Raw genomic sequence first — 12940 nt, 5'->3', positions numbered from 1 at the left:
TTCTACCACGACCACCAGGAGTGGAACAGAGGGACGACAAAAATATTCTGATGAGTTTCCCCCCATTCAACCAATCAACATTTTTGTGGACAAATCAGGTATGCCATGCTACCCTATCAAAAACATTTTCTAACCCTCTAGGCGGGATCTTGGGCGGGATATCAACGTTTCTGGCGTAGGTAGGCTACGCAGTTTGTGCTCAAATTACGTTGGCAGCGCACAGTGACAGCTGCGTACGTAGCCTACCAAATCACCATTGGGTAACCCAGTAGACCCATAACAGCCAGCATGAAAGGCCATCAGCAGCAGCTGGTTAGCTAAAAAGGAGAGACTGGACAACGCTGTAGGAATACTTAGGCTGTCTAGTCAGGTAGGCCAATGTAGTACCACCAGACATAATTTGCTTTTATGAATTTGCTTTTATGAAAAGTCTGGACAGAATACAAACCTCGTTTAGGATAATAAGGGATAACATTCCTGTTCATATTCCAAATAGCAGCCTTGATGCTATTTGCTACTTGAGTCCCAGGAATTCAATGTAGGCCTATTTTTAGGACTATGGTATCCAAATAATGACAGCACAAGGCGTGAGGAATGACAACAAATAGACACAATTGTATTAAAATGAATCATTTATACATGTTTTTTTTGTCTCAATCACAACATTATAATGTATTAAAATGGAAATATACAAAATTTAAATAATTATTGATTCATGTGTACAGTAGTACATTGTTTATTTATAGACTACATGTTCCTGTGATCGGCTTTCATAAACAACATCTCAGTGATCTTTTGTAACTCTTAAAGAATCATTTGCATGGTGAAATTCAGAAAAAAGTACATCATATCCATGGTCATTTTGACTTAATAATCTTGACACACTCTTCTATATCCTGTAAAACATTGATACAATGTTAACTTAAGAGACAATTACACATCCTACAAACAAAAAAGGGGGTGGGGTGAACGGATCACCAAGGTAAAAGCTGAATAAATCTGGTGGGTGCAAATCTATGTTTGTATAGATACATTCATCAGTGTCCTGAGAGAAGACAGAGATCTTGCAGTCAGAAATTGGATTTAAGGTTAAAACCAAGAAATGTCAAAGGGGTTCTAAAACAAAAGAATATGACAAACCCAGTGACAAAAATGTACTCATTATAAACGTTGAGTCTCAACAGTTGAATAAAACATTATATGGACTCCAATATTTCGGCATGGACTCCAACATTTTAGGTGTTTTCTTTAATGTTACATACTATTTGAGGGCAATATCTAATAATTAATATGGAGTATCTGACAAAAATTGGAATCAAGAAAACTGTATAGGAAAATTGTGCGCCACAAAAAATGGGTGATTGCAATGCATTCCAAGTTTAATAACAGAAAGAGCTCCATAATCACACAGCAAGGTATAATATATAAATATGGTTGATTTAGCGCTGCACAAGAACCAGATTCAATGCAGTTCTAGACAGGAACAATTTTTTATGTCACCCACTACTAGGCACCCTGACATAATTTAAGGATTATGGTGGGCTTTGAGGGACAATACAACCAGGTCTAAAACAGCAAGGTTCAAATAATCCATAACATAAAGTTTTCTGTATCAAAGCAATGAGTAAACAGCCTAACCCTGCTATAACCTTTCACATTTCCTATTGCACCAATTACATCTTTCCCATGCAAGTTTACACAGACGTCTTCACTATGTTTTAGTATTTTTTTTTAAACAAAATGAAACTATTGAAACACTGACATTATGAATTTCAATAATTACAACGATGCAGTCATCATGACAGCAAGATATCTCATAAAATCATATACAGTTTGGATTGTATACAGGTTCTGGACAACAACATCACACAACCCTAGCAAAAACACATTTCATCATTATTCATATATATATTTAGTTCTTTGTTTTAACATTCAAAATAAAGTCAAACTGTTGGTTGGTAATGCAATAAATTCATATAACCAATCAATCAATGAATAACCAAATACACTTATTGGGGGACATCCTTTAACACAACAGTAAAACAGTCCAGTTACTGTCATCCAGTTTAGCAGGACAACAATGATAACTTTTTTAATCAGAAGACAAACATCACTGAGTAAAAGCCTCAACATCTGCCATAAACTTAAATGACCTGGCTCGTTTTTGTGCTAATATCTTCAAATGGAACAACAGAACATCCTATTCTGGGGTACATTCACATAAAGAAGATGGGTCATTTAAAGTGATCTATAAAGATAAAATTACATTTATTCCCAATTTCACTGACCATTTATAAAATAAAAATGTCTAATGTGTAGTCATCTAAGTATTGATATTAGCACACACCCCCCCCCCCCCCCCAAAGAAAAACGTTTCAAATTCACCACGGAAAAGTACAAGCTTTGAAATAAAAAATGAAAATGATTAGAAATACTATCCATGCCATACCCTTTGACAGTAAAATTCCAACTCAATGCATATTTAACGCATAGATAATGGAATGACAAAGGACTTCTCCATGACTGTCTCAGGCAACAGGGAAGGGAAGCCAGTAATTCAGTAACTGGACTTGTTTATGGTCCACACAATTATAATCAAATTAAGGAAACAACATTATATGATCATAAGACAAGTCATAAATAAAAAAAAATAAAAAAAATACACGAAGGAGTGGGAGCATCACCCTATAGCAACTCTTGAGTGAATAACAAGGTAGGAGAGGAGAAGAGAGAGCAGTGGGCAGAAGAGAGAGCTAGGGTGAGGAGAAGAGAGAAAGAGAGGAGAAGAGAGAGCTAGGGTGAGGAGAAGAGAGAGCTAGGGTGAGGAGAAGAGAGCTATAGGGTTAGAAGAGAGAAATAGAGGAGAAGAGAGAGCTAGAGAGAGGAGAAGAGAGAAAGAGAGGAGAAGAGAGAGCTAGGGTTAGGAGAAGAGAGAAAGAGAGAAGAACAGTGAAATGAGACGTCAGCTATAACAGAGTATAGCAGCTCTTGACTAATTGACATAGAGATCTGTGGAAGCGCATGAGTCTCTATGTTCCTCAGGAGAGGACAGAAACATACTCGTCCACAATGAACGTTACTTTTTCACTATACATACAAAAATAATACTTGTGATTGCACTTTTAATTGTAACATATAGCCCTTGCTTGACCATAGTATGATCTGTATAGCTATTCGTTTTATTTGTGTGACTAATTATCAACCAAGTGCTTTCTGATAAGAAAGCTTTAACTTCTAAGTAAGTCTCACATGGAGTTACATATAGGAACCCTATAGTTCATTTAATAAAGAACACGATGATACCTTCATAGTTTGATTAGTTATTGATATAAAAATAGATGCTTGAGGGAGGAATAGCACTGTTGGACTGACAGCACTACTTTGACATGGACAGCCAAGTGAGGAGCAGTGTAAGAGTGAGAGTGACTGACATGGCTGGAAAAGAGGAGGTAGGCCTAAAGGTCTGACCAAATCTCTGGTCAAATAATGATGCTTGGTGAGAAAGGGTGCTCATTAGCCCTGGAGGGTGGACAAATGACCAGGGCATCAGTCACTACACAGATCTGAGCTATTCTGACAATAATTCATGGCGCAAAGTTTACAGACTGAAAACCGCGCCTCACGTCATCACCCGTCATACCAAGGTCACAGCAAAGATGAATATCACGGTATCTGTAATGATATCAAAATGCTATTGTTCTGTCAAAAATATATTGCACTGAGTAAAATATCACTTTATAGCATTCAGTCTTTGTAGTATATTACATATTGTACAGCAAGTAAGAACGTGCATTATTGGATTAGTGATGAAGGATGGTTGAATGGATAGTTCCCCCTGACAGCTGAGGTGATTGAGCTGTTTAGAGTACAGTAGGATGATGCCCCTCTTCTTCTCAAATAGCATAAAAACTTAAAACACAAAGCAAAGAGATACTGCAAAGCATTCATCAAAGGTACACTCCAAAGATGCAGTGCTCAACAGAAGTAAAGGACCGAGGATGACATGACATTGTGCATTATGCAGTGTATTCCGTCATGAGGTTTGCATTTACATTGGAGAATTGTATGGTCATCTAAAGATATCACACTGATAGATGGTGACAAAGTAGGAATGGCTTTGGTATTAGGTGGCAGGTTTGGTGATGTACCAGAACCAGCTTAATGTGACACACTGGTGCAATAAAGAAAAGCCCTGACCATGTGTTTAATCATTCATTAAAAAATACAGTGATGCAAATTCCAACAAATACAGTCATAGATGTAACATGCAATAATACAATAAATATCCAGTGAGCAAAAATACTTCCTGCACTACTTAAAGAAAAAATAGGACATTTTGGAGGTGCCCTCTTTATTTAAACACACATCATTGCTTAAGATGAATACTGCAAGAAACAGAGCAATGCAATCATATGTGTTGTTTCATCTCCAAATGAGAATTTCTGAAAATGTAAGATGATTCTCAAAAGAGAACTGAGTCCTAAGGCATTCTCTGCCTTAAACTGACACTCTGTGGACCTGTGCAGAACACTGTACTATTCTTAATGAAATAGTTACTGAAACTTATAAAAACTAACGTTCACAGGGTCAAAATGTAGACATTAGAGTTTAACTGAGAAATATGTAAATACAAATGATATGGAGTCTGTGTGCATTGGTCTTGCATGTTGAGTATTAATTCTGCTGTTGAATGAGTTATGTTGCCTTTGTCACCTTGACCTGGTACTTGTTTGACCTGGAGCCTGTTTACATACAAGACTGCATTGGCAGTCAAGTAAAATAGATTTCTGAGCAGGAAATAATTGATTGCATAGTTTTGGAGTTGTGGTTTTGCATCAAGACGAAAAAATACATATGAGATGTCTGATGAATCAACAGTTGTCTGCATTGAACTATTTCTCACCAACATAAAAACCGATTGGAGAAATTTCAATTGATACATTTCTTTTGCAATACATTCCCCTTTGGGCATACAGTTACAGCACCCCGCCACATTTATTGGCACCTCTAGTAAAGATGACCTAAAAGCTGTATTAAAAATAATATATTGGTGTTTTACATTAGTTTGACAATGAAAACAACGAGGACAAAATCCAACCTTGAAGGGAAGCTTATTCTGAAAAAAAAAATGTTTTGACAGTAAATATGTGCCACAATTATTGGCATCCTATCCCCATCCTACATTTATATTCAACTTCTTTAAAGGCGCTATGTTGGGCAACGTCACTTCTGTTGACATTCAAACAAAACAGAGAGCTAGCTCGCTACTCCCTCCCCCTCCCTGCGTGCAATTGAAACTCTCTTAAATGTGCATCTTGTCGGTTATTGGCTGGTACACTGTTTGTTATTTTTGGTGGTGCAGGGGGGTATTCCAAGAGTAAGTGGTAAACTTCCTACAACAAGAGCCCTATCAGGTTTGTCACTAAACCACATACTTGGAATACACCACAGGTTGCACAAGTTTGTTTTTGTTGCCATGGCATTTGCGGGGCTTGGGCTGTTTTTTTACAGTGTGTTCAGGGAACAGGCAGCTAGCGGATAGTGAGATGTTTGCTGTATGTGACAAAAAATGGTTTAGCCTAAAAAAACATGTGACATCGCTTAGAGCACCTTTATGAATTTTAAAGCAGTAATTCATGATTTCCTGTTTTGTTAAGGTATACAAATTAGGTCACACAAAGGTCAAATATCCAATTGTCATTCTTCAACACCGAAGTACTGAAAATACAGATAATTTACCCCATGCCTTAGAATAAGTATGGTGGAGAGTCTGTGATGTTCTGAGGCTGTTTTTAATCCAAAGGCCCTGGCAAACTCAGCTTGAGCTTAAGAGTAGAATGCACAAGAGGACCTCGGAACCTGGACAATAAAACGATGTAAAGTGGAATACCCTCAAATCCCCTGCTTTGCATTCCTCAGCTTTATGAGACAATATAAGAGAAGATTAAGAGCTTTTATTGGCAAGGTAGGCTTTACAATGAATTAAATACAGGGGTGCCAATAATTGTGACGTGTGTTTTTGTTAGAAATATTTATTTCCTAATTTAATCTTGATATTTATTATTGATTTTGTTTCTTCTGCTTCCCTTCAACATTGGAGTTTTCCTCATTGTTTCAATGTGAAATAAGATAAGATTATAATACCATTTTACTCATCTTACCAGGGGTGCCAATACATATGGCGGTCACTTTAAGAGTTCTTATTCATCATTTGTACACCTTATTTACTGATTCTATACAAAACAAACATGTTACACATGAGATCTAATACAAATCTTGCAGACTTTCACTGCAGATTTGGTCTACAAGAAAAGTATATGGAAATAACAGCCAAACAGATTGGTTAAAAACCAAGCACATTCAGTTCTCTTCAGACACGCCATGCTAACCTACACATTGTTTGAGAACAGAAATTAAGTCTGTTCCAACAGTCATGCATACTATACAGTATTCTTCACACACTTCACATACTACTTTTACCCAGTTATGTTTTGTGCTCACCCAACCAAGTGCAGTTGAATGGAGAACTTAAACAACCAAGACTAAGCTTAACAATGGTGGTGAGCGAAACTAAACGTGTGTGTGTTTGTGTGTGTGTGTTTTAAGTGTGTGTGTCTGTGTGTTTTAAAACCCATCCCCAAGAGTTTGAGTTACAAGAGGGAGAGGATTAGAGTTAGGACTGTGGTCATGGAGCTCACAGCAGAAGCATTTACAGTGGCATACAGACGTTTGGGCATCTCTGGTCAACATGTCTTTTACTGTGAGTAGTTAAAGTGAAGATTAAGTCTTAAAGGCATAAATTTTTTTTCAGAGGTTGGGGTATTATTTTGTCATGTACAATTTTAGAGTAACAAAAAGGAGGAAGCACCTTGAAAAGGTTGGGCACCACAAGAGATTTAAGCTTTCATATAGGCTACTTTTTTTAAAATGCCTCAGACCTTAATTAGCTTGTTAGGACTATGGCTTGTTCACAATGACCATTAACAAACCTTTATAATACCTTAATTCTTTAAGCCTTGTCCCTACAATCAGCAGCCATGAACTATTCTATGCTGCTGCATACACACTGGAACTTATATAACTGTTGTCCACAAAGCAGAAGAAGTATATAAGTAAACATTTGTAGCCATTTCCTCAATTTGTAATGTTATTATGAAATGGCAGTTAACAGAAACAGTGGAGATGAAGCTGAGGTCTGGAATGCCAAGACACTTTGAGATAACTGCATGCAGGATTGCTAAAGGTAAACCAAAACACCCATTTGAATGTATAAAAATCCTTTAATTTAGCAAATTAAAGGCAAATTTAGCTTCATCTGGAATGGTGATGCACGGTTCTATTGTGTAGCAACACCTAAACAAATATGACTCATGAATGAGCCATCAGAGGGAAATCTGATGATCTGATCGATTCAGGTAACAAATCCCATGAATTAGGCTAATGAAGCTAAAATAGAACATTTTGGCCAAAAAGGTGTCTTTGGAGAAAAAATTAATTACATGAACCCCACTACAACAATTAAACACAGGGGGAGATTGATTGCTTTGGTGTTATGTCAAAGTCAGTGGCGCAAGGAACATTTCACTGGTAGAGAACTAATTATTCAATACCAACAAATTCCAGAAGATAGCTTCTATAACATGATAGTGATCCTAAGCACACCTCCAAACCTACAATGTCATGCAAGTGGCGCAAGCTAAAGGTTTTATTGCCCTCACAGAAACATAATCGAAGATTTGTGGATAAACCTCAAAAGTGCAATGCATGCAAGACGGCCCAATAATCTGACAGAACTAGAGGCCTTTTACCAGGTGGGAATTGGGGAAAACCTCCAAAATAAGAATTGAATTGAAAGACTCAAAAAGCTACAAAAAACATTTACATGATGGGATACTGTACTAGCCAACGGGGGTGTTACTGAGCATGTACTTGCAAGGTGCCTACATTTTTGCCTCAGGTCATTTCCCCTTTTGCTATTTTGCGACCCTTAAAGATGAAAATAGAAAAGTAATCTTGTTTAGCCATTCACATTAACAGAAATGTTGACCAAGGGTGCCCAAACGTTAACATGCCACTGTATGTACATATCTATTTTTATTTATTTATTTATTTATTTGTTTGTTTTATTTTTTATCAAAAAGCAATCTTTACCAGACAAAATATATACACAGAAGTGAAACACAATTTAAAAATTTACATTAACAGGTACAGGTATTCCAACCCCTATGTACGAGCTGAATTTGTTTTCAGAGTTTTCATCTATATAGATCCAACTACAGTAAGGCTTCACAGGAACTTATCCTACGGCTAATACTAGTTTTGACAAAAAAAAAAAGAGGTTTGACTTTTAGCACCTTGACAGTGTTGTTCCCAAATGTTTAGGAATAGAGTAATACTGGACATCTGATAACAAAGGCATACGATAAAAATAGGCGGTGATGAATTTTACATGTGGTAAATGAGTTGTAAAGCATGAGTGAATATGTAACCTACAGGAAGAAAACAGGATTCATGGTGCTTTTGAAGGAAACATAAGCAGGGAACATGATTTAGAAAATCTGCCAATTAGGCTTTATTTTACAATTCTACACTTCTACTATCAGGCCCTATGTGCAACACATAGAAAGACTGAGTCAAGTGAGGAGAATGGGTGTAGTGGAGAGGCAAGGTGTTCATCACGGGTGTAAAGATGATTACACGTTGAACCTCAGAAGTTGGAGAAGTTGGACGCTAACAGCACCAGGCGGATATTTTAGTGAGATTGCACCACATTAGAACAGCTCCATGGTGGCACGTTTGGGTGACCCAGTGAGCACCTTGGGAGTAGGGTAGCTACATGGAGGACCTTACACACCTGAGCGCATAAACCTCACACTCCCTCAGGTAAAGGTTTCCAAACCCCATGACATGGGGAAGCACAACAATACAGTACATGGAACAAAAAGAATAATACAAAAATATAAAAACTTGTAAAAAGTTGAACTCATTTCAACCATGGCACAATATACTTTTGGCAAACTTAAGGAAACATAAACTCACTAAAAGTACATGGCATCTCTTGATTCATAAACACAGAAATTAAACACAGTGCTAACTTCTTACTTTTTTTCAAAAAGCAAAAGACAGATGTGACGGCACTTTACTAGATGGAAAGACAAAGCAAAGATGAATACTTCTATGCTGCTGGCTGATGTCCAGTATTGCTTTATCTTTCCAGTTATCACCCATGTACTCAGAGGACAGTCAACCACATCTGATCCTACCACACATTAACACAACATGCTAAAACTGCAATACTGGAATGTACTGTTTATCAACAACTGCTTCTCATGTTAGTACGTCACGCCTTATTAATGTACAGCAGACTGGTTGTCTTTTTGCCTTGAACTGCATTGGCACATCAAAAATACTGGCATTGTTGTTGGCTGAACTGGTTGCCTTGGCGGTCAGAAGCACCGACATTAGGGAAGGCACCACGGAAATGATTCTAACGGGACGGACGAGGACACAAAAGGCCATGTCTGGAGTGTATCAGAGTTACTGTCGAGATCACTGCGGCAGAGAGCTTTTAGTGACACATTCGCTCATTGTTTAATTATTTTACAGCGACAAGCCATCATTTGCAAAAACAAAACAAAACAAAACAAAAAACCTTCCTTTCCAGAAATGAGGGATTCTATTTACAGTATAACACAAAATCTATAATGATGAAAATAACTTCAATGAAGGAAATGTCGAATAGTGCTTAGCACTACTACAGTGCAAAAAAAACAAAAAACTATTATCTCCTGGATTTCTCAATGGAGCCATTGTTTAGAACGGTAAAATGCATGTTCCACTGTGACTATATCAAGATGCACCAAGAAAGAGAGGAAGTTAAACCTCTCTCTCTCTTTTATCTGTCTATCTGTGAGTATTTACTGTACGAGACAATACTAGGCGAGTTCAGTTAGCAGACGTCAACATCAGCATCTCTCTGCGAGGATGCGATAACACTGTCATAGTTGTGCGTTGTTTTACAGTGGGAGCAGTGTGGAAGGTTCTGATGAAGGCAAACCAGTCACAGTGTGGCAGCACCGGGGACGGGACTCCAGTTCGTCGGAGAACAGGACAGGACACGAGATGCACCATAGGACCTGTCGGGGCGGCACACCAGGCAGCCAACTGTACACTTTTTTTTTCTTTTCTTTTTTTTTTTTTTGGTGCAGGTCACTGAAGATAATTTGACTTTAAATACATCTTTACAATGGGAGATTCACCTGTCTGTACCAGTAGAAACAAAACACAGCACACACACACACACACACACACAACACGGCAGAAACGGGACCAGGGGAGGGAGACAATCACGGGCCTGTTGCAGGTTATCACTAATGAGGTCAGGTTGAAGATGGATTCGAGAGATGTGTGGATTTTCTCTTTTTCACTACACATGATAAACCCATGACCAGCCCCTTCCATTGCCATCTCCACCAAGGCCGTTTCGGTACACCACTTTTAAATAGGACACATAAGAAGACAAGTTCAAAATGAGTCTGCACGACAAAAAACCCTTTAAAGTAGGAATCTGCGTCAGAATACACCTGTACCACAACCTGCCGTGGGGGAGGGGCTAGCAGCAACCAGGAATGAGCCGAAGTGATGCAGAGCCAGCGTATGGAGGTAGGAGGGGAACAAATCCCTCCAGGTCACCCCAGCGGCTGACTCTCTCGCCTCCCCCGGCCCCCCCTGGCAAGAAACCCCTCGCCCCAGCTGATGGAAGCAGAGTGGAAATCTGCTCATGGTGACATTAGGCAGGCACAAAGGCTCACAAGCTGGCTATCCCTCACCTGCTGCACCCCAACCACTAGTTCAAGTTTCTGAATCAGCCCCCCCCCCCCCCCCCCCTTAACACCAAACAGGTTTTCAATCAACACTGTAAATTTGATATATATTTTTGTTCTTATTTAGATTTGACAGGAAAAAAAAGGACTAAGGTACAGTACAACACACCGGCAGAAGCAGCAAGGCATGCCCTTGCATAGCTTGCACTACTTTAAAAACTTAAAAGCGTACTTTACTAAGATGTAGAGTGGTGAAGCCCAGCGCTACACTGGGATCTCTAATACACTAAAGGGAACAGCAGGTGAACACTTCGGAACACTGATGACCCTAGGCATCAGAGATTCCCCGTTGGAATATAGCACCATTTGATTCAGTTTGAGGTACTGTCATGGCACCTTGCAGTTCGTACCGTCAGATATCCCCACACATTTGGTGACAGGGGCCAAATGCACTTTTTGTCAAAAGTGAACAGGTGCATATGTAAGAGCGACGTCAACCAACCAGGTTATGTTTTGGCTTGTTGGTGGATACTACCAGTGGCAGTGAGCCCTGTGTGTGCCGGGAGGTTGGAAGCTCCACAGAGCAGACCAGGAGAGCAGAGCACTGTAGTCGTGACTCTGCCAGTGACTCTGGGTGCGTTTCAGGTATATTCAGGCAAAGATACACATCTACTATTACCTCTACTTAAAGTTCTCTTTTAAATATTCACACATTTTGGAAATAAAAATGAAAAAAAAAGTACAGTGAGCATAACAGTAATGAGATTGTTTTCCCTTTCTGAGAGCTGATCGTGCCAGAGTTCCCCTTGAGAACCCATGACATGCGTTTGCACCTTATGAGTTTATTACTTTAAAAATGAGCCCAGTTTATATACTTAGAACCGAACATGTGACATGGCACAGAACACATGGAAGAGCCTGGGAATGATGGAGAGGACACAAGATCAGAATGGAAGGTCTTCATCGAATGCTGGGGGACTTCTCTGCAGAGTGTTAAACAGGGGCCTACAATGTGCTTTTTCTTAGTTTGGTTGCTTTCAAATTAATTAATGTCTGTTGTTGCTTTCAGTTTTATGAGAGAAAATAAAGAAAGCCCTTTGGTATGCAAGAAAAGAAGTTTTGATATGAACTAATAATCCCTCATCATACAACTTTATGTGCCATTGATTTAACATTGTGCTTTCTGTCAAAGACCCTGCTTCAGTACATTTTAAAAACATGTCGGTATTGATGTAGTTTTTCAATAAAATTAAGTATTTTATATGTATTTTGTTCCGCCTGATCTCTATGGAATGTGCTAAGGGAGAAATAATTTTTAATTAAAATAAAAATTATTAGATTAAGAGCTTTGGCACAAACCCTCTATACTGTTCAGAAGAGATCTGATAAGTATAGGCATACAGTGCAATCATGGCTTAGGGCCAGGATTTTCTAAAGCTCACATCTACTGTGCTGAGCTACATTGAAAAATAAACTGGAGATGGTCAGTTGTGCCACATATAGTTATCAGTGATCTCCATTTCACTCCAGAATGATATACTCTCGGAAACAGGAGGGTTTATTAAGGCAAGCAGAGATAACGCCAGTGTGATTTGTCAAAGAAGGGGGGAATTTGGTGAGTCCTCAGTACAGGTTTTTGTCCTGTAGAGGGCAGTATTGACTTCACAGAACAGCAGGCATCCTGCAAATTTGTGCTTTCACAGAGAAGAAATCTACCTCCATACAGTTTCTTGGCATTCTGGGGTGAACACATGATATCTAACAGTTTTATGGATCATTTACTGTAGGTTATGTTGTGCTGGGGGCCCACTCAGTTAACGCAAGTTGAGTAATGGGGGTGTGTACAGACAGACCTTCTGTGCTGCCTCCATCATTCCCACCGAATGAGCTTTATCTGGTTGTAAACATCCAATATCACAGATACACAACCAATAAGGAACACATACAAAATTCCTCCACCAATCAGGTGAACACATACAACCCTCCCTCCAATCAGGTGAGCACACACAATTCCCTCACCAATCAAATGAGCCCCTACAGACCCTCCCCCCAATCAGAGAAGCACATACAGAATCCTCTCCCATGCAGGAGGAAACAAACTGTATGACTGCAACCCC

Source organism: Alosa pseudoharengus, unplaced genomic scaffold (assembly GCF_046254945.1).
Source record: "Alosa pseudoharengus isolate Yale_2024_CS ecotype anadromous, Long Island Sound unplaced genomic scaffold, YU_APseudo_1.1 YU_APseudo_1.1_scf_22, whole genome shotgun sequence".
Lineage (NCBI taxonomy): Eukaryota > Metazoa > Chordata > Actinopteri > Clupeiformes > Clupeidae > Alosa > Alosa pseudoharengus.
This window is presented reverse-complemented; position numbering follows the sequence as displayed.